Raw genomic sequence first — 18,776 nt, 5'->3', positions numbered from 1 at the left:
AAGTGAAACATTTTAACTATCCTTAAATCAATATTACAATTGGCTACTACTCTCCCAAGCCATTAAAAAAGTTCTATTCAATTAAGAGATCTTCAGGATAACGCTTTGCTTCACCTTCTTAGTGAAAAACTACTTATAGGATGATAAGATAATTTCCCTTATATACAATCAGCACTTTTTTTTAGTTTTGGAATGGCTTTTGCTGCATAAATTAGTTCCCAACCCTGCAAAGACAACTACTTGTTGGATCACCGGAACCTATTCTGTACCTCCTATAGTTTCTTTCTTTTTTTGGTTTCCTGATTTCACCTGTTGACTCATTTAGGTATCTTGGTGTTCTTATTGACTTGTACCTTTCTTTTCACAAGCAAATTTTGCAGATTGTTAAGACAGGATTTTTTTGGTTATGTCGGCTTCAATCTATTGCACATTGTATTGACTCTACCTCTCTCCAAACTTTGATTCATGTTTATGTTATATCACAACTAGATTATTGCAATACAATCCAAATTCATTGATTGCAGATCTTACAAAATACTAAAATAAAAAGATTCGACCGTATCACTCCTTTTTTTAAACAACTTCATTGGCTTCCAATAAAATTTCAAATACAATTTAAAATTCTCATCCTTACTCATAAGATCTTGCATACAGCCAGACCCCCTTACCTATCATCAGTAATTATTCCTTACACTCCAGCTCTAATGCTTTGATCATTAGATTCTAAATGCCTGGTTTTGCCTTCACCCAAGGCAGCACTTCGTAAGCCACCAGGAGAGCAGCTTTTTATTTCTTGGTGCCTTGACTTTGGAATAACCTGCCCCTGGACTTAAGATCAGAACTTTCATTTTTGCATTTTAAAACTCTCTTAAAAACTCATTTTTTTCAATGTAGCTTTCAACGATCATTCAGGTTGAGCAGTTGTTACTGTTCTCTGTGAAATGATGTAGGGTTGCCTTGAATAAATGACACATTTTATTTGTTTTATAGTATGATTGAGATTCTTGCTGAATGTGTCTTTTTTGTCATATAAATGGAGTTATTTTCCCACTATATACTTTTTATTGTAATTTGGAAACCGCTTTGACCTCCATAGGAAAGGTGGTATATCAAGTATTATATTAAACATTAAAGATTGAAGGGGCTCTTTTACTAAAGCTTAGTGCATGCTAATGGACATTAGTGTGTGCTAAGGCCCACGTGGCTCATAGGTGTAAAATAGGACATGCAGCATTTAGCGCACACTATCTATTAGTGCACACTATAATTTAGTGAAAGGGCCCCTACACAGTAACAATAACGCCTAAATACCTAACCCCTCCAGTGGTGATCTGTTATTTCTGGTTGGATAGATTGAAACAAAGTGGCTCGGTCTTGTCAGTGTTCATTTTAAAACCCAAGCCACTGCATCTTCCATAAATACCAGGGTGTCATCCGTGTATAACAAAATTTTATTAGCTTCACCCGCTAGCACTACCGGTTTAATGAATGAGTTTGCCCTGATCTTTCTAGTGAAAAGCTCCAAGGCCATAGAAAAAAATAATGGGGATATTGGACACCCCTGCCTAGTGTCTCTATAGAGGGGAAAGTCCTCTGAAATCACCACATTCATCACTATGGCGCTTCTGAGCTGAGCATATAAGGTCCTCACCCAGCTAGCAAATGGCCCATTGTAAAGAGTATGTAGAAAAGGCCCCAAAGGAACCCTGGGTTAGGCCAGAATACCCCCGGTATAGGCAGGCATTCCCCAGAAAAAAACTAGAAATAAGAAACTACAACTCCCAGCATGCCCCAAGGGAGACCGGGGATAAGAGAAAATATGTGCAGTCCCAGGAGTCTCCAGAGGAGGGCCGCAGGGGAAGGAATAAGGCTGATTCTCCAACCTGGTGGAAGAGGTGGTGGAACAGGTGGGTGGAGAAAGAAGAGCCCCAAAAGAGCTTTAATGAAAGAAAGGGTGAGCAGCTGGGAGAAGGGCGGGGCGAGGAGAATATGGATTGGGCTCCTGAGGAGAGAGAGGCAGAGAGTGAACCTTGCCCTATGGAGGTGACTGAACCGGAGAACACCCTGGAAGAGCCGATGGACTTTTCAGCTCTGGCTCAGCGAAAGCCAAGGGAGTAGCGGGGCCAAGCCGGGTCAAGCGGGAGGAGGTCAGGTAGGAGTAGGACTGACCAAGAGGGTGGGACCCTAGGCTTTGAGCCCGCGCAAAGCCATTACTGTGTTTTAAAAGCCTGGCTAAACTGAGCTGTGTTTTGAAAGCTTGGGCCTAAAATTGAACTGTGTTTTTTTTTTTTGAAAGCCTAGCTGGACTGAGCTATGTTTTGAAGCTTGGCTAGGACTGAACTGTGTTTTGAAAGCCTAGCTGGACTGAGCTATGTTTTGAAGCTTGGCTAGGACTGAACTGTGTTTTGAAAGCCTAGCTGGACTGAGGTGTGTTTGGGAAACCAGGGCTGAATTGCGCTGGGTGTTTTTTTTGGTTGGGGGTTTTTTTTTCTTGGAAGAGCTGCAACCCCAGGAGGAAAGAGGATCCACTTTACAATTGGTGTCAGAAGTGGGATTCGTTTGCGGACCTGTCGCTCGAGGAGGCCAAGACCAGCAGGATAGAAAAGCCCGACGGAGGGGCCAACGCTGAGAAAGGCGCAGACCCGTCTGGGGTTCCGGTAAGCGGGGCCTAGATTGGGGGAAATAAAGGGATCCTAGTAAAAGGGGAAAACATAGTAGTGAAACCGCACTTGGAGGTGTCCTCTGTTTTTTTTTCCCCACCAGGAGTCGCTGGTCCGGAGCAAGGATGGACCCCAAGGAGCTCTTCGCTTGGATGACGATGCAGTTCCAGAAACAGCACGAACTGACGGCGAAGATGGTGGAAGACTCCTTGACGGCGGCCAGAGAGCAGCAACAACCGCTGCTGAATATGCTACAGGACTTTTTCCAGCGAGGGATCGAGGCTCCCAGGGGCGGTGGAGCCGGAGCAACTGGACAGGGGCCAGGAGGAAGCGGTGCGGTAGGACCTTTAGCCCTGAACTCACTGACTTGGGGAAAGTTGTCTGAGCAGGATAATGTAGATGATTTCCTGACCGCCTTCGAGAGGGTGGCAGTAGCCGCAGAGTGGCCACAAGAGCAGTGGGCCATGCGGTTAGTGCCTTCATTATCTGGGGAGGCTCTAGGAGCCTTTAGAGACTTGGCTCCTGGGGACGCTGCTAACTATGGGAGGTTGAAAGAGGCCATTAAGGACAGATGTGGACTAAGTACCCAGGCGTATAGGCATAAGTTTCGGTCCACCAAATGGGAAAAGGGGGAAACCCCTAAAGCGCTGGCCACTAGACTGATGGGCTTGGTAAAAAAATGGTTGGAACCTGATCGCCACACCACAGGAGAGATTCTTCAAGAATTAGTAGTGGAGCAGTTCCTGCAGGGCCTTCCCAGGGAGGTTCGGGCAGGATTGGTCCAAAGGGGCTGTAAGACGGTGGAGGCCGTGACAGCCGGGTTGGAGTGTTATCTGGAAACCCAACATTGGGGAGGACCCGACCTGGAAGGTGGTAAAAAGCCCGTAGTGCCCCCGGGCCCTGGAAAAAAGGCCCCCTCGTATGAAGGAAAACTCTGTTATAAGTGTGGGAAGAGGGGGCACTTCAGGAGGGATTGCCCAGGTCGGGAGGGATGGACCTCGCAGGTTGCCCAAGGGTTTAGGCCTCGGTATACTGCTAAGGTGGAGGTTGAGGGTTTACCGATTGTAGCCATGTTAGACTCCGGGGCAGACCAGTCCATGATCTCTAGGAGGTTATGGGAACAAATAAGGAAAAGGAGGACAGGAGGTAAGGATACCTATGAGGGAGCAGTGGCTATTCAATGTATACATGGGGCCAGTACTCGTTATACCCTCCATAGGGTTCACGTGAAGGGGCCCACAGGGGAGATAGAGATAGCCATTGCCGTTCTGCCCAGACTGCCACAGGAGATGATTCTGGGAAGGGACTGGCCCCCCTTTACCGAGGGTATGAGGGGAAAAAGAGGGTTGGTCACTACCCGCTCTCAGGCTCGGCGAGACCCTGAGGAGGAGGAAGAGGGGATAGGAGGTATTTTTCCTTTTCAAGGGGAGGTTTTAGGGGAGCTGGGAAGAGAGAGAAAGGGGAAAGCTTTGAAAAAAAAGGAGCAGAGGGGCAGACGGGAGGCCTTGGAGCATCGTCCCGGGCGATGTTTAAGAAGTGTTGATGCTCTGTCCCGGGTGGAGGAGGAGGAGGAAAAAGAATGCGGGGGTGGAAGCTTAAGGGGGGGGGTATGTAAAGAGTATGTAGAAAAGGCCCCAAAGGAACCCTGGGTTAGGCCAGAATACCCCCGGTATAGGCAGGCATTCCCCAGAAAAAAACTAGAAATAAGAAACTACAACTCCCAGCATGCCCCAAGGGAGACCGGGGATAAGAGAAAATATGTGCAGTCCCAGGAGTCTCCAGAGGAGGGCCGCAGGGGAAAGAATAAGGCTGATTCTCCAACCTGGTGGAAGAGGTGGTGGAACAGGTGGGTGGAGAAAGAAGAGCCCCAAAAGAGCTTTAATGAAAGAAAGGGTGAGCAGCTGGGAGAAGGGCGGGGCGAGGAGAATATGGATTGGGCTCCTGAGGAGAGAGAGGCAGAGAGTGAACCTTGCCCTATGGAGGTGACTGAACCGGAGAACACCCTGGAAGAGCCGATGGACTTTTCAGCTCTGGCTCAGCGAAAGCCAAGGGAGTAGCGGGGCCAAGCCGGGTCAAGCGGGAGGAGGTCAGGTAGGAGTAGGACTGACCAAGAGGGTGGGACCCTAGGCTTTGAGCCCGCGCAAAGCCATTACTGTGTTTTAAAAGCCTGGCTAAACTGAGCTGTGTTTTGAAAGCTTGGGCCTAAAATTGAACTGTGTTTTTTTTTTGAAAGCCTAGCTGGACTGAGCTATGTTTTGAAGCTTGGCTAGGACTGAACTGTGTTTTGAAAGCCTAGCTGGACTGAGGTGTGTTTGGGAAACCAGGGCTGAATTGCGCTGGGTGTTTTTTTTGGTTGGGGTTTTTTTTTTTTCTTGGAAGAGCTGCAACCCCAGGAGGAAAGAGGATCCACTTTACACCATCCAAACCCGTCTGATCCGTTACCTCAAACAAAAAGCACCACTTGACCCGTTTGAACATCTTTTCAGCATCTATGGTGACACAGAGGCCCTTCGTATGTCTCCATTTCAAGCATTCAGTCAGGTCGAGCACCCTCCTCACATTACCTCCCAGTTATCTCCATTTTGCAAAGCCCATCTGGCCCCAATGAATAATACTAGACAGAATATCTTCCAACAGGGTAGCCAAAATGTTCATAAAGATTTTCATGTCTACGTTGAACAAGGCAATAGGTCTATAACTAGAATACAGTGTCAAATCCTTTCCTGGCTTTGGAACTGTACATAGATAGGGGCATAGAACTTGCAACCAAAATATGATTAAAAATGTTGGCTAGTGGACCCATAACCCCTGCAGAAAAGGTTTGTAGTATTCCCCGTAGAAGCCATTAGGACCTGGTGATTTACCTTGGGGGGGGGGGGGGGGGGGGTTAATAGTCCTAGCAACTTCTTGTGGGGAGATCAGAGCACTTAATTGCAATTTATCTGCAGCAGATATAGACAGTAGAGCCATTTCTTGAACATATTGAGAGATAACAGCATCAATGCAATTTAGCTCCAAAGAGTACAGAGCTTTGTAAAAATTTCTAAAGGTTCCTCCTATCTCCTGGTGTGAAAATTTACCCTGACCCTGTGCCCCTCCCCCTATTTTCTTGATCCACCATGCATTTTGCTGCTTTCAAAGTTACCATGCTAACAGCTTCATGACTTTGTTGCCAGCTTCCAAATAAATCCTTTTTGGTGCACCTCATAAGTTACTGAAGTTTATTAATATCTAGATTATCTAGTTGTCTTTTTAAGTGAAGCATTTGAGCATACAAGGAAGGCGTTGAATTAAGTTCATGGAGGTGCTGAGTCACTGCAATCTGTTTGCGAAGCTGTTGCCTAGATTTCACTGCTGCCCACTTATGTTGCACAGCCAATTTAATAAGCATCCCCATATGTATGCCTTACCTGCATCCCGCACCATCTCCAAACTAATATCTTCTGTCAGGTTAGGAGCTAGATACTCTGCCCACTGCTTTTGAAGGTGCTGCTGGACATTAGGAGACATTAACAAATCAATATTAGCTCTCCAAGCCCCAACTTGTTTCTGTGGCTGTGCAATTTGTAGTAATCTAGAAACTAGGGCATGATCAGAAATTAGTACGGGGTAAATGTTCAACTTCGACCATTGGTGTAGTGACCTACGCTCCGTAAGCATATACTGTTAATTATGCAAGAATAGGTATTATATTTACCCAAATAATGTGTACATTCTCTATTCCCCGGGTTATGTAAACACCAAGATTCTCAAAGGAATATCAGTGGAGAGTATCACGGAGATCCCTGCCTTCCCTGTATGTCTCCCTACTGGTACCATGCAAGTGATCTACTTTTCCTAGAGTACAATTCATATCCCCTGCCAAGATGATTTCTCCCACCAAATGGTGTCTAAGACATCTTACTAAAATAGCAATGTTTATGACCATTAGGGGCATATACATTAATAATAGTTTTCTCCCATGTGCTCAATTTACCTGTCACCCACGCTATTCTCTCCTGAGAGTCACTACTTTGGGCATATATAACAAAATGCTCATGCATTCTGATTAAGATCGGTACACCTCTCTTTTTGGAGTCAGCTGCAGGTGCTTGCACTAATGTCCAATCTCCACCCTGTAAATGACAAGAATCTGCCCCATTTAATTTAGTTTCTTGCAAAAGTACAATGTCAACCTGAAGAGACTTCAAATGTTTGAGAACTCCTTTTCTCTTAATAGGACTATCAAGGCCATCCACATTCCAGGTGGCTAGTTTGACCTCACTAGAAGAAGTCATCACCCCACGTCCCTAGAGATCTTACTCACCACATGAACTCAAATCTCCTATTATTCTTGTGCCATACCAAATTACACCAAACTCGCCCCCTCCCCACCTTCCCATCCCTGTTCATTCCCATTCACACTACCACTCAGAGCCCTCCCTTCCCTGATAGCCTGCCTTCCCCTCCCCCCCCCCCCCCCCCCCCCCCGGCCTGCACTAATCCAGTAGGAATATTATACAGTAATGTATATGCAACGGTCAGAGCAAGATGCAAGAATACAAATTTTACAACATGTCTGCTCCCTCAAACTCTCACTGGCATACAAACGGTGCTTAACAGGCTAAAGATAAAACACAACAGTTAATCGCATATCTTGAAACCAGGATCTTAGGGATCTAGGGCAGCCACTCTCTCAACTTCAGTATGATCAGACAGTTCTCCAGCATCATTAGAGGAAAGCTCTTCTTCTCCTGTGTTGAAATGAGAAGCTGATACACCCTCTCTCTTCTTGGTTGGAAGAGAAGTTGATACACCCTCTAAGTCCTGTCTAGCAGAAGGGTCCAGTTGAAGTGGGCTCTCTACCTGAGACTACAAGCGAATGGAAGACTGGGGCCCATCTTCTGGTGTGGAAAGACCTCAGCAGCTTTGCTGCAGTGTGGTTGGGTGAGCAGCCTGCTTTGACGCCACAAGATGCCTAACCACAACTATTGGAGACCAAATAGGCTCTTTCTGCTGTTTACAAGTGTAGTCCAAATGTTTAATGAAAGATTGTATTTCCTGGTCCAATTGCAGGAACCACTTCTTTCCGTCAACATTTATAATGAGCTTGATAAAGAACCAAATGCCCACCTGAATTTCACACTCCAAAAGGGTGTATTGCCAGAGGTCTCTTCTCCGTCAAACAGTCTCAGCACTAACGTCCGGGAAAACTTTAAGCGTATAATTGTTCCACACAATGGTTTTCTTCTGTCTTCTCATCTGCAAAATATAATCCACATCTGGAAATCTCAACATCCGTATGATAAATGCTTTAGGCAGCATGTGGAGATCGGGTTTAGGGCAAAGGTCTTTATGAAGCCTCTCAATCTCATACAGAGGTTGGGTAGGAAGGTCATGGAAACACTGAAGCAACAATTTGTGCACAAAATCTTGTACTTGCACTACCTCCATACCTCAGAAACCCCAAAAGTCTCAAATTAGACCTGCGAGTCCTATTCTCTTAGTCCTCCATTTTTTCAGTGATTAGTTCCAACTGACTTTTAAGGGCTTTAATTTGGTCCACATCCTGAGTCTAATGTGCAGTTGGCCTTCTACTTCCTCCAAGCACTTATTTATCACTGCCAATTTTTCTTTCAACTTGAGCACCACCGCATCAGCAATTTCTGACTTTGCGGTCCAGAATTCCTAAAAAAGCTGTTCCAAAAAAAGCTGTTCCAACACTGCATTGTTACTGAGGCTCACCTGGGACCCAGCTGTGAGTATCACAGAACTGGCTTAAATAGCTCTTCTGGTCAGTCCCGACTCCCTGCTCTCCTGAGGCTTCAAGGAGTGGCCTAGTGGTTAGGGTGGTGGACTTTGGTCCTGGGGAACTGAGGAACTGAGTTTGATTCCCACTTCAGGCACAGGCAGCTCCTTGTGACTCTGGGCAAGTCACTTAACCCTCCATTGCCCAAGGTACAAATAAGTACTTGTATACAATATGTAAGCTGCATTGAGCCTGCCATGAGTGGGAAAGCGCAGGGTACAAATGTAATAAAAATAAATAAAAATATCCTTAATGCTGGGGTTTGACTTCAGCTTCAGTACTTGTGGTATCATTCCCTTCCAAAGGAAGCTCCTACACTGCCAAACGCATTGCACAGATCCGCAAAAATTCAACAGGCACACGGAGGGAGTGTGGCAGGAGAAGAGACAGCGCACTTAAGTGTGTCCACTTTGCATGGCCACCACACTGGAAGTCCAGCCAACATAATTGAATTTAATTTTTATAGCCAACATTGGCATAGTTTTCATATTTTTTTCTAGTGTATTGCCTGGATATATAAATTGCATTCAATTTTTCTTGAGGCATGTGCATGACTAGTGTTCCGAGTGAGGGAATCTCCTTACCCTCCTCCCTAACCGGAGTTTTCAGGGGGGTCTTCTCTTTTGAGTGCTTGGGGAGGGGGGAGTGCCACCTTACCATTGCCCACTCCACCTCATCCCTCACCTCAGGCAGCAGCCTGCCTTGAGCTGCCCCATGGTGTAAGTGCTGCCAGTGAAGAGTGCCAAGAGGAAAAACTTTATGCCTGGAAGATAAGTGCTGCCTCTAGGGGAGGAGGGCTAGAAAAAAGTGCTGCCTGTGGACAGAAGGGAGGAATTAGGAAAAAAGTATTGCCTGAAGAGGGGAGGGAACGGTTAGGAAAAAAGTACTGTCTTTGAAGTGGAATGAAAGGGTAGGAAAATGTACTGCCTGTGGAGAGGTTAGGGAAAAAAAGTGCTGCCTGTGGATAACACCAGAGAAAGATGCTGCCTGTTTGGGTACAGGGGAGGGGTCAGGTGGGGAGGGCAACTATTTCTTTCTATCTATGTGAGAAAAGGTGATTTATTTTTCTTCCTTTCACTGACCAGTCATGGAAATTCAAAGGAAGTAAATTACCATCTTGCATTGGTCCTGCTAAGTTCCCTATTACCTGCCTAATTATAAGGTTTTTAATACTTCCATGTTAATTTAAAGTACATGTTCTGGTATTTTACAGTCAAGTGGCCAGTAACCAATGGCTAGCAAATATGTCCTTTGCAAAATTTGGGTTGATATGCCCTGAGCATCAAGCAGGCTTGGAAGTGTGCCCCAAAATCAAAAAGGTTGAGAAACACAGATCTAGATCCACACAATGCTCTAGTCCAAAGCTTCCCAAACTGTGGGCCGGGATCCCAAATGGGGTCACAAAACCCACATCTGGGGTCACAACTTGGATGGGTCCTCCAATTGCTCACCTACCCTTGCTCATACCTCCTCTACTCCCTTCACTCTTGCCCATCTCTACCTACTTATTTCTTTTATTATTCTGATATACTTAACTTATTTTTTCTTCATCAATACTCTGTAATCCCTGTTACTATGTAAGCTGCATTGAACCTGCTCTGAGTGGGAAAGCGCGGGGTACAAATGTAATAATAAATAAATAGGTGCATCATTATTCTGTGCCTCTGGGGGGGGGGGGGGGGTCACAGGGGGGAAGCTAGGTATGGAGGGGGGCAAACCAAAGTGACATTTCTGCACTTAATGCCTACAAAATCACATTCCCTTCTCCCCAACCCACTTTTTTAAATTAGCAGAATAAGACACCAGATCCTTCTATGCATAAAGACACCCTCCTCCTCTAGTTAGTTTCAGCTACCCGGTAAAACTGCCGTTATAATTGATAGCGTTATTCTGTAAATTCTTCTGTGTGGTAGTGGAGTATGGATTCTCTACAGGATTAGACAGAATCTCAGTATAAACCCTGAACCTCCAGTTCTGTATCACAAACAACATATTCTTCCAAAATGGAGCTATCCCCTTACAATACGTCATAGTAAAAATATTCAGACTGTATCAGCCAGACACTTTGATTAAATCAGATGGATTTTCATATGGTGACTCTTCAGGATATGGAGATCACTAGTCTTGAGCATTTCTATTTTGGGTGCCAAGAGCCTGCTTTCAATAAGGCCTCACGCACCCACACCACAGTGATCCAATGATATAACTGCCGAGCTCAGCAGTGCAACTTGTGGGTATGTAATTTTGACCCGCAAAATTTACAACACACGCCTCCCATTGATCAGGTAGTATAAAAACTATTTATCTCTATTCAAATTCATATTTATATTTATATATTTTTATGAACGTATTCACCCACATTCTAAGGATTAACTCAAAAACTTCAAACAGTACTCATCTTATAACTGTTTAAAACGGAGTCGGGCGGGGACCATTATCCGACATAAATCATGTTTCGCCCCAGCTGTCTGAAGGATCACCTCTCAAACTATTTCAGCGTCAGCTCACTAGTTACATAGCTGCTTCTTCCCAGTCAAGAATGTGGGTCTAAGGATCTTGACTGGGAAGACGCAACTATGTAACTAGTGAGCTGACAAAACAGCCTTTCAATTTTTCTCTCTCCTCTTGTCTTCTTCTTTTCCTTCTCTATATCTGTCTACCACTGATATTTGTAATGATGTTTTCCCACTTTTCTCTGTGTTTACATCCACCCATTTGATTGTATCCTAATTCTCCCTTTCTCTCATCCTCTTCTTAGTCTTCTTCTTTTTACCTCTCATCTACCTACCAGCTTTTCCCATCTACCACTTATCCCTTCTCCAATACTCCCTCTTGCTCCTTCATTTTCCAGTCTCCTAGACTCCCCATTTTTCACCCACTCCCTAGTCCTCCACTTCATCCTCTGTACTCTCCCTCTGTGCCCTCACATACCCTCTACTGCCTCTCATCCTCTCACAGTCTAGCTCCATCCCTGTCTCCATTTCCTTCCTTTGCCTCCAGGCTATTCTTCTTCCCTCTCTCACACCCCTCCCCCATACTCCCATCCCTTTTCAATACCTTTCATCCCCTCTCCTGTCTTCCAGATCATTCACATTATATCTCAACCTTTCCCTACATTCATCCCCTCTCCCTCCTCCCATTTCACATGCTTGCTTATTTTTCCAATCCATCAACACACCCCTGCTCAAACCTACCAAATACCAAGTCCTCCCAATCCCCTCAAAAAAATTTTTTTGTTACATTTGTACCCCGCGCTTTCCCACTCATGGCAGGCTCAATGCGGCTTACATGGGGCAATGGAGGGTTAAGTGACTTGCCCAGAGTCACAAGGAGCTGCCTGTGCCTGAAGTGGGAATCAAACTCAGTTCCTCAGGACCAAAGTCCACCACCCTAACCACTAGGCCACTCCTCCATTCCCACACCATCTCTTCTATCTATAATTCATTGCTCTTCCTCCCTTAAAAAAAATTCTCCCACACAATCCCCAAGTACCATTCATCTTCTGCTCTGTTCCCCTACCCCCCATACCTAAGTCCCATTCATCTTATGCTGTTTCCAGGGTTTCTGATCAATTTGATATTTCTTCTCCCTCCATGTCCACCATCAATCCTTCTATGTCCCTATCTGTCCTAATATCTCCCCTCAGGGTCCCTCCCCCTATCCCTCCCCCAAGTTCAACATCTGTCCTCTTTGTCCTCATATTCCCATGTCCAGCATCACCCTATCCTTCCTCGTGTCCTGCTTCTCTCCCTCTCTTCCCTTTCTCCTGCACCTCCCATCCCAGCATCAGCATCTGTCTCCCTTTGCCCCTCCCTGCAGTCCAATATCTCTCTCTATGTCCCTCCCTCCATCATTGGGTTCATTGTCTCTCCCACTCTTCCTCCTCCCCCATCATTCAGTCTCTCTCTTTTCCCTCTGCTCACCCTGTCCCATCTCTGTACCTCTCTTTCTCTCTCCCCCTTCCCTCCATGGCTCCAGCATCCTTTCCCCTTTATTCCCCACTCCTTCACCGATCTTTCACTTCTCTCCTCTCCACTCCACCCCCCCCCCCCATCTGGCATCTCTCCCCCTTCCCACCTGTGATCAGTCCAGTAGCGTACCAAGGGGGGGGGGCGGTGGGGGCGGTTCGCCCCGGGTGCACGCCACTGGGGGGGCTGCTGCGCGCCAGTCAGCTTCCTTCGTTTCCATGCTTCCTCTGCCCCGGAACAGGAAGTAACCTGTTCCAGGGCAGAGGGAGCATGGAAATGAAGGAAGCTGACCGGTGCGCGGCACCCCCCCCCCCCCAGCGGCATGCACCCGGGGGGGGGGGGTCTTTCGCCGGGGTGGGTCCTTTCGCCGGGGGGGGGGGGGTCACACTGTACCGGGGGGGGAGCTGCACCCGGGGGACGGGGCGCATCAGCAATCCGCCCCGGGTGTCTGCCCCCCTAGGAACGCCACTGGATCAGTCATCTCTGAATCTCTTGCCGCTCCCCATCCTCCATGGGTGCAGCATATTTCTCTTCCTCATCCCCCTTATGTGGCCCCACATCTCCTTTTTATTCCCATCCTCCTCACCCCTCTTCCCCCTGCCCCCCGGTCCTCTAACCATTCGGTACGTTGCTGGCAAAGTTAACATTCAAGTAGGATACCATCAGTCGGCTCAAGAGGTGTTCTATGCACCACGTCCTGTCTAGATGGGAACAGGAAGTTACATCAGAGTAGGTGGGACGCAGCAGCGAGAATGCCTCTGGAGCTTGCCTGCAGTGGTCTGATCAGTGGCGTAGCCAGACCTGAGATTTTGGGTGGGCCCAGAGCTAATATGGGTGGGCACGCACTGTGTATATAAGTATGAGTAGTGTGTCTTAGGATCCTACAAAATAATGCCTTAGAATTCACTTGATGATGGATTTCTAAGTAGTCTGCCCAACAGCTGCCCTGCATCAATATAACCACATACATACTTAATGGAAAAATTGATATTTTTAAATATAATTACATTAACCTATTATCTTAAAATTGATCATACATATGTCTACTACAACGGCAAACCTCTCAGCACACATGGCAGGATCCTACAATAGGATTACATAGAAAAAATATATTCAAATTCTGGTGGCACCTCAATAATAGCAATACAAAATTCCTTCACTGCCAGGTGCTTTTGAAGTAACACTAAAGCCTGCAAAGAAGCTTCTTAACACCAATTCTGAACACAAATACTAACAACAGTACTTTTATAAAGACAGCGGTGAATATACATAGCAGGAATTTGCATTCCATTGGAAAATTCAGACAAGTTAGACTCATAACACTACACAAACCACATGCCAGCAGATTCATAGTAACATAGTAGATGACGGCAGAAAAAGACCTGCACGGTCCATCCAGTCTGCCCAACAAGATAAACTCATATGTGCTACTTTTTGTGTATACCCTACTTTGATTTGTACCTGTCCTCTTCAGGGCACAGACCGTATAAGTCTGCCCAGCACTATCTCTGCCTCTCAACTACCAGCCCCGGCACAGACCGTATAAGTCTGCCCAGCACTATCCCCACCTCCCAACTACCACGCCTCCCACCATCGGCTCTGGCACCCAATCTCGGCTAAGCTCCTGAGGATCCATTCCTTCTGAACAGGATTCCGTTATGTTTATCCCACGCATGTTTACTTGGCTCGTAAATTGGTACCTTACGTTAGGCATGCCATAAATGTGTGTAAACTTACTCATATACCCCTATATAGCCATACTTTTCTGGGACCTGAGCAGATGTGACCCTGGGGAAGAGTTTGGACATACGTGTATACTTTATAAAATATGCAAATACGTGCATAAAATAAACTAGAAAATGTACGAGTGTCTCAGGGCAAGTGCAAATATGTGTATGCACTCCCCGTGGGATTTTTAAGACAAGTATACACCTCCTTTGCTTTTGTAACATTTGTGCAACTTATGTACACATCAGGCGATCTGTTAGAAAATACCCTTTATATAACCAAAATGTGGGGGGTTTAAAATGGTGCAGGTTGGGGATGGGGCCAAATGTATGTTATTCAGCCATTGTTCGTACAGCAGGCAACTTAGCTGTATAAATTTAGGCCGATGGATTCAGTGTTCACAACAATGAATTGAAATGTGCAAGATGAAGCTAAATTATCCATACAGTTTAAACACTCTGTCTCACTGAATATTCAACCCCTTAAAAGATAAGTTTGAAAGTGGTCATTGAGGTGGCAGGTGCACAAATACTTTCTACTCATAGACCTGCAAACACATTTTCAAAGAGGAACTGCCCAGACATTTCCCTCTCATAATGCCAGCAGGCAGGAACCTGTGTCCAGAGAAATACCTGTAGGGGATGTTTGTTTGTTTTTTTAATTATTTATTTTAATTACTAAGGGGTCCTTTTACTAAGCTGTGGCACAACAAAAATGAGCATGCAAGCCCATACTGCTGCCTATTTTGTAGGCGGTAAGGGCTCATGCACTAACTCTCACCTTGGTCACATGCAGAACACATACCAACCCTCATGAATTACAGAATAGAGGACCAAAAATTACAAACTGTCCTGTAGCCCACCATCAGCCCTTCCCTGCCCTGCCCTTCCCTTCTTTTTTAACCCTCATCCATCCCCAAAGCCCAGCATTAGCCCTATCCATCCCTTCACCATGATCTATCCCGCAGCTAGGCATCAGCTCTACCCTAGCTCCCCCACCCCTCCCTGTAGCCTAGCATCAGCCCTGTACTACCGTCTACCTGTCCCCCCCATAGTCTGGCATCTCCCCTACTCTTCCCAATCTCCCCCTCCCCCTGTAGGAGTGGACCACCGGATACTACTCGAATACTACGCATACTACTGACCACCAGAACAACCTCATGTTTTGTGCCTACTGATGGACCTATACTTATGTACTCTACCTCTGCTTTTGGCCTTTTAGCCATACTTTATTAATGCACTGGACCTTTGTGCCTTACCCAGTTTTATTGTTTACTAATGTAAGACAGAATGCAGGGCTATTAGACATATAGCTTGTAACTGTAACTGTAGTAGCAAGGCTTATACGAGATCAGCTTGCACGTAGGAGCCACATGAATAGGTGGCCTTGGAGGGTGCTAACACCCCCGCCCTGCATCTCTGAGCCGATGAATCTTATCTCCTGAGCTAGAAAGGAGCATTGTGTGTGTAGAATAAGCTGCTAAGTTTCGTTTCTCTTGCCAGTATCTTTTCAGTATTATGACGTGTGTATGTACTGAGAACTACAATTATGCACTGTGAGAACTACAACTGTTTACTGCGCATGCCAAATGTGATGTGTAAGGGGCCTAATGCGCAGGCCCAGTAGGGAAGTATAAATGTGAGTGTCAGATGATTTCCGACACACAGTATTCTGAGATTGTACTCGGTGCTGTGTGAATTGCTAGCAATAAAAGCTGTTTTGTTTTGGAACCAATTTGTCTTTCGTCTCCTGATTCTCGGACCCGTTACATTGGCACCCCAGATGGGACAGGAGTAGAAAGGGAAATCGGATTATATTCTTTCCCCTCCCCACTGCAGGCGGATCGGTTCACCGACTCCCTCGGCCGGGAAGGTGGTTAGTGGCCACCGCTGACTTCAGCGTCCACCTCACGGCGGGAGGGCCGATCAATTCCGGCCGGCTGAAAGTGGGATTGTGTGGCTCCGACAAAGCAGCTTTCTCATTTTTCCTTTTTTTCCTCTCCGGAGAGACGCGTACGACGGCGCGGCCTGCTGGGACGACGGACAGGCGAGTATACTCAACGTAGTGACCGGCTCGGTAAAGGGCCGAAGAAGAGGATTGATCACCCTCTTAGCCAGTGACTAATACGGACTAGGTCCCGGAACCTCACTAGGCTTGGGCGAAGAAACCGTACGGGAGGGTTTCTTGTTGTGTGTGAAAGTTGTGTGATTGGGCCTGCAGTTCCAGGCTGGGCGACCACGTCCTGGTCAGGCCAAGTGTTGACCCTTCTGTGTCCGGTGGAACGAGACCCCTTACTCCTCCACCATCCCTCTCCCCTTCGTCTGTCTCCTATCCTTTGGCACTCAGGTTAGGATGGGCGGGGGTGGTTCCACACCGCTAGACTTAATGACGGAACACTTTAGCGAAGTGTTCGACCAAGATAAATGCAGTAGGGCCGGGATGATACAGCGATGTCAATTTATGTGGCCCGGGTTAGGAATTGCTGAATGGCCCCCGGAAGGGTCATTTGAGTACGAAAAGGTGGCGGCGGTCATGAATATTGTTATAGTCGGGGGAAACCCCGGTTGCCCAGAGGACATCCCCTACATTGAGGCGTGGTTAAACGTTGTCCGAGACCCGCCCGACTGGGCCCAACATAAGGTAGAGAAGGCCGCCCTTATGGTGATAAAACAGAGGAAGGGGCGGGGAGCCAAACGAACCCCGGCCTTCGCTCTCCAAACTCCGGCAGCCGTTGCCGTTCCGAAGGCCAGGGGAACCGCCCCTATAACGCCCACCGCCCCTTCCGTTGAAGCCCCAGAGGCCACGCCCCGTACTACCGCCAAGAAGGCCACGCCCCGTGCTACCAGTGCGCTTTCCAAACCGAGACCACCCATGAAAGGCCGAGGGAAAGTTCAGGGTCCGCCCGAAAGGGTACCCCCAAAGGCCCCAATTCTTGCTACCACAGAAGCCTACGAGGAGGATGTGGCGCCCCCTCCATACGTCCCCCTATACCCCGACCTCGCGGACTTGTCGGATGGCCCGGATGACGCTGAGGCCTCCGAGTCCGAGTCGGACACTGGAGACGCTATAATCCCGGACCCCACAACTTACAGGAAGAGTCGCAGAGTAGTAAAGGCCGTTACCCGATACCCCCAGTCGAGCCCGAGAAGTACACTTCCGGCTCCCCGGAGGACTGAAGTGACTAACCTATACCCGGTCCGGCAGTCTACGACCTACACCCCTAACCCAGTGGCCGATGCCCAGCCCATTCAGTCGACCGTCTACAGCCACGTTCCCTTCTCCAGCGCTGACCTATATAACTGGAAGCTGCACGGACCTTCTTATGATCAGAAACCCGAACAACTGATAGAACTGGTGGAAGGCATCATTTACAGTTATAATCCCACGTGGGCCGACCTCAGGCAGTTGAGCGCCCACATCCTGACCACCGAAGAACGCCGCCTCCTACAGCAAAATATGGAACAAGCGATCCGAGACGCCAACCCGGGAAATGCTAACGTGCAGGCCATTGTAGACACAGAAGCCCCTACCGCGGTCCCTGCATGGGACTACCGGACCGAGGAGGGACAGGCCGTCATTCGCCGGTATCAACAGGCATACCTGGCGGCCCTTAAAAAGGGAAAGCAGAAAATTACCAATATGGGAAAAATTCATAATGTAGTCCAACAGAAGAACGAAAGTCCGGGGGATTTCCTCGAGCGCCTTATGGACGCATTCAGGAGACATAGTCCGATAAACCCCGAGGACCCCAAAAACGTCCCCACAGTGGTCATGAGCTTTGTTAGCCAGTCAGCACCCGACATACGGAGAAAACTCCAGAGAACTGAAGGATTTGAAGGGATGGGCATCAGCCAACTGAAGGCCATAGCTGATCGCGTGTTCGGATACCGTGACCAAGAAGAGAAGGCCGAAGCCCGGAAGGAGTCAACCAGGCGGATGCGCGAGAATGCGGATGTGTTGGCCACGGTGCTGGAAGAACGTCTGGGGTCCAGGCCACGGGGCAGGGGCAGAGGCCGAGGGGGGAGAGGAACACGGTCCCCCATAGGACGCAACCAATGCGCAAACTGTCGAGAGGAAGGGCACTGGTGGGCGGACTGCCCGGAGAAACTGCGTGACCAGAAGAGAGAGGGGGAAGACACCGACCGCCCAAGGGGCCCCAGACAAGGACAACGAGGACGGGGCCACGGCCGGGAACGGGCCGAACAGCAGGAATGGCAGATGGCTCTGGACGCCACCCGGGACCATACGGCATGAAGGGACCGGGAGGGCAGAGTCCCCACTGACCCTCTGGTGGAGATCCGCGTGGGGACGCAATTGATGAAGGCCCTCCTAGACACGGGGGCCCAACGTTCCATCATCACCACTGCCATCGCCCCGGCCACAAAAGAAACCATACCAATTATAGGTGCCTCTGGAAAATCGCTCACAGCCCCCCTCCTCAGGGAACGCCAAGTTCAGATCGGTGGAACGATGGTGTCTCACCAGTTCATCCATATCCCCGAGTGCCCCGTCCCCCTGATTGGCCGCGACCTACTGTGCAAACTCCAAGCCACCCTGAAGTTTAAACCAACGGGCGAAGTGGAAGCCCATTTCGAAGACCAACCGGTGACGCTCCTCTGCCCGGTGCGGGAA

The sequence above is a fragment of the Microcaecilia unicolor genome, chromosome 3 (assembly GCF_901765095.1).
Source record: "Microcaecilia unicolor chromosome 3, aMicUni1.1, whole genome shotgun sequence".
Taxonomy (NCBI): domain Eukaryota; kingdom Metazoa; phylum Chordata; class Amphibia; order Gymnophiona; family Siphonopidae; genus Microcaecilia; species Microcaecilia unicolor.
This window is presented reverse-complemented; position numbering follows the sequence as displayed.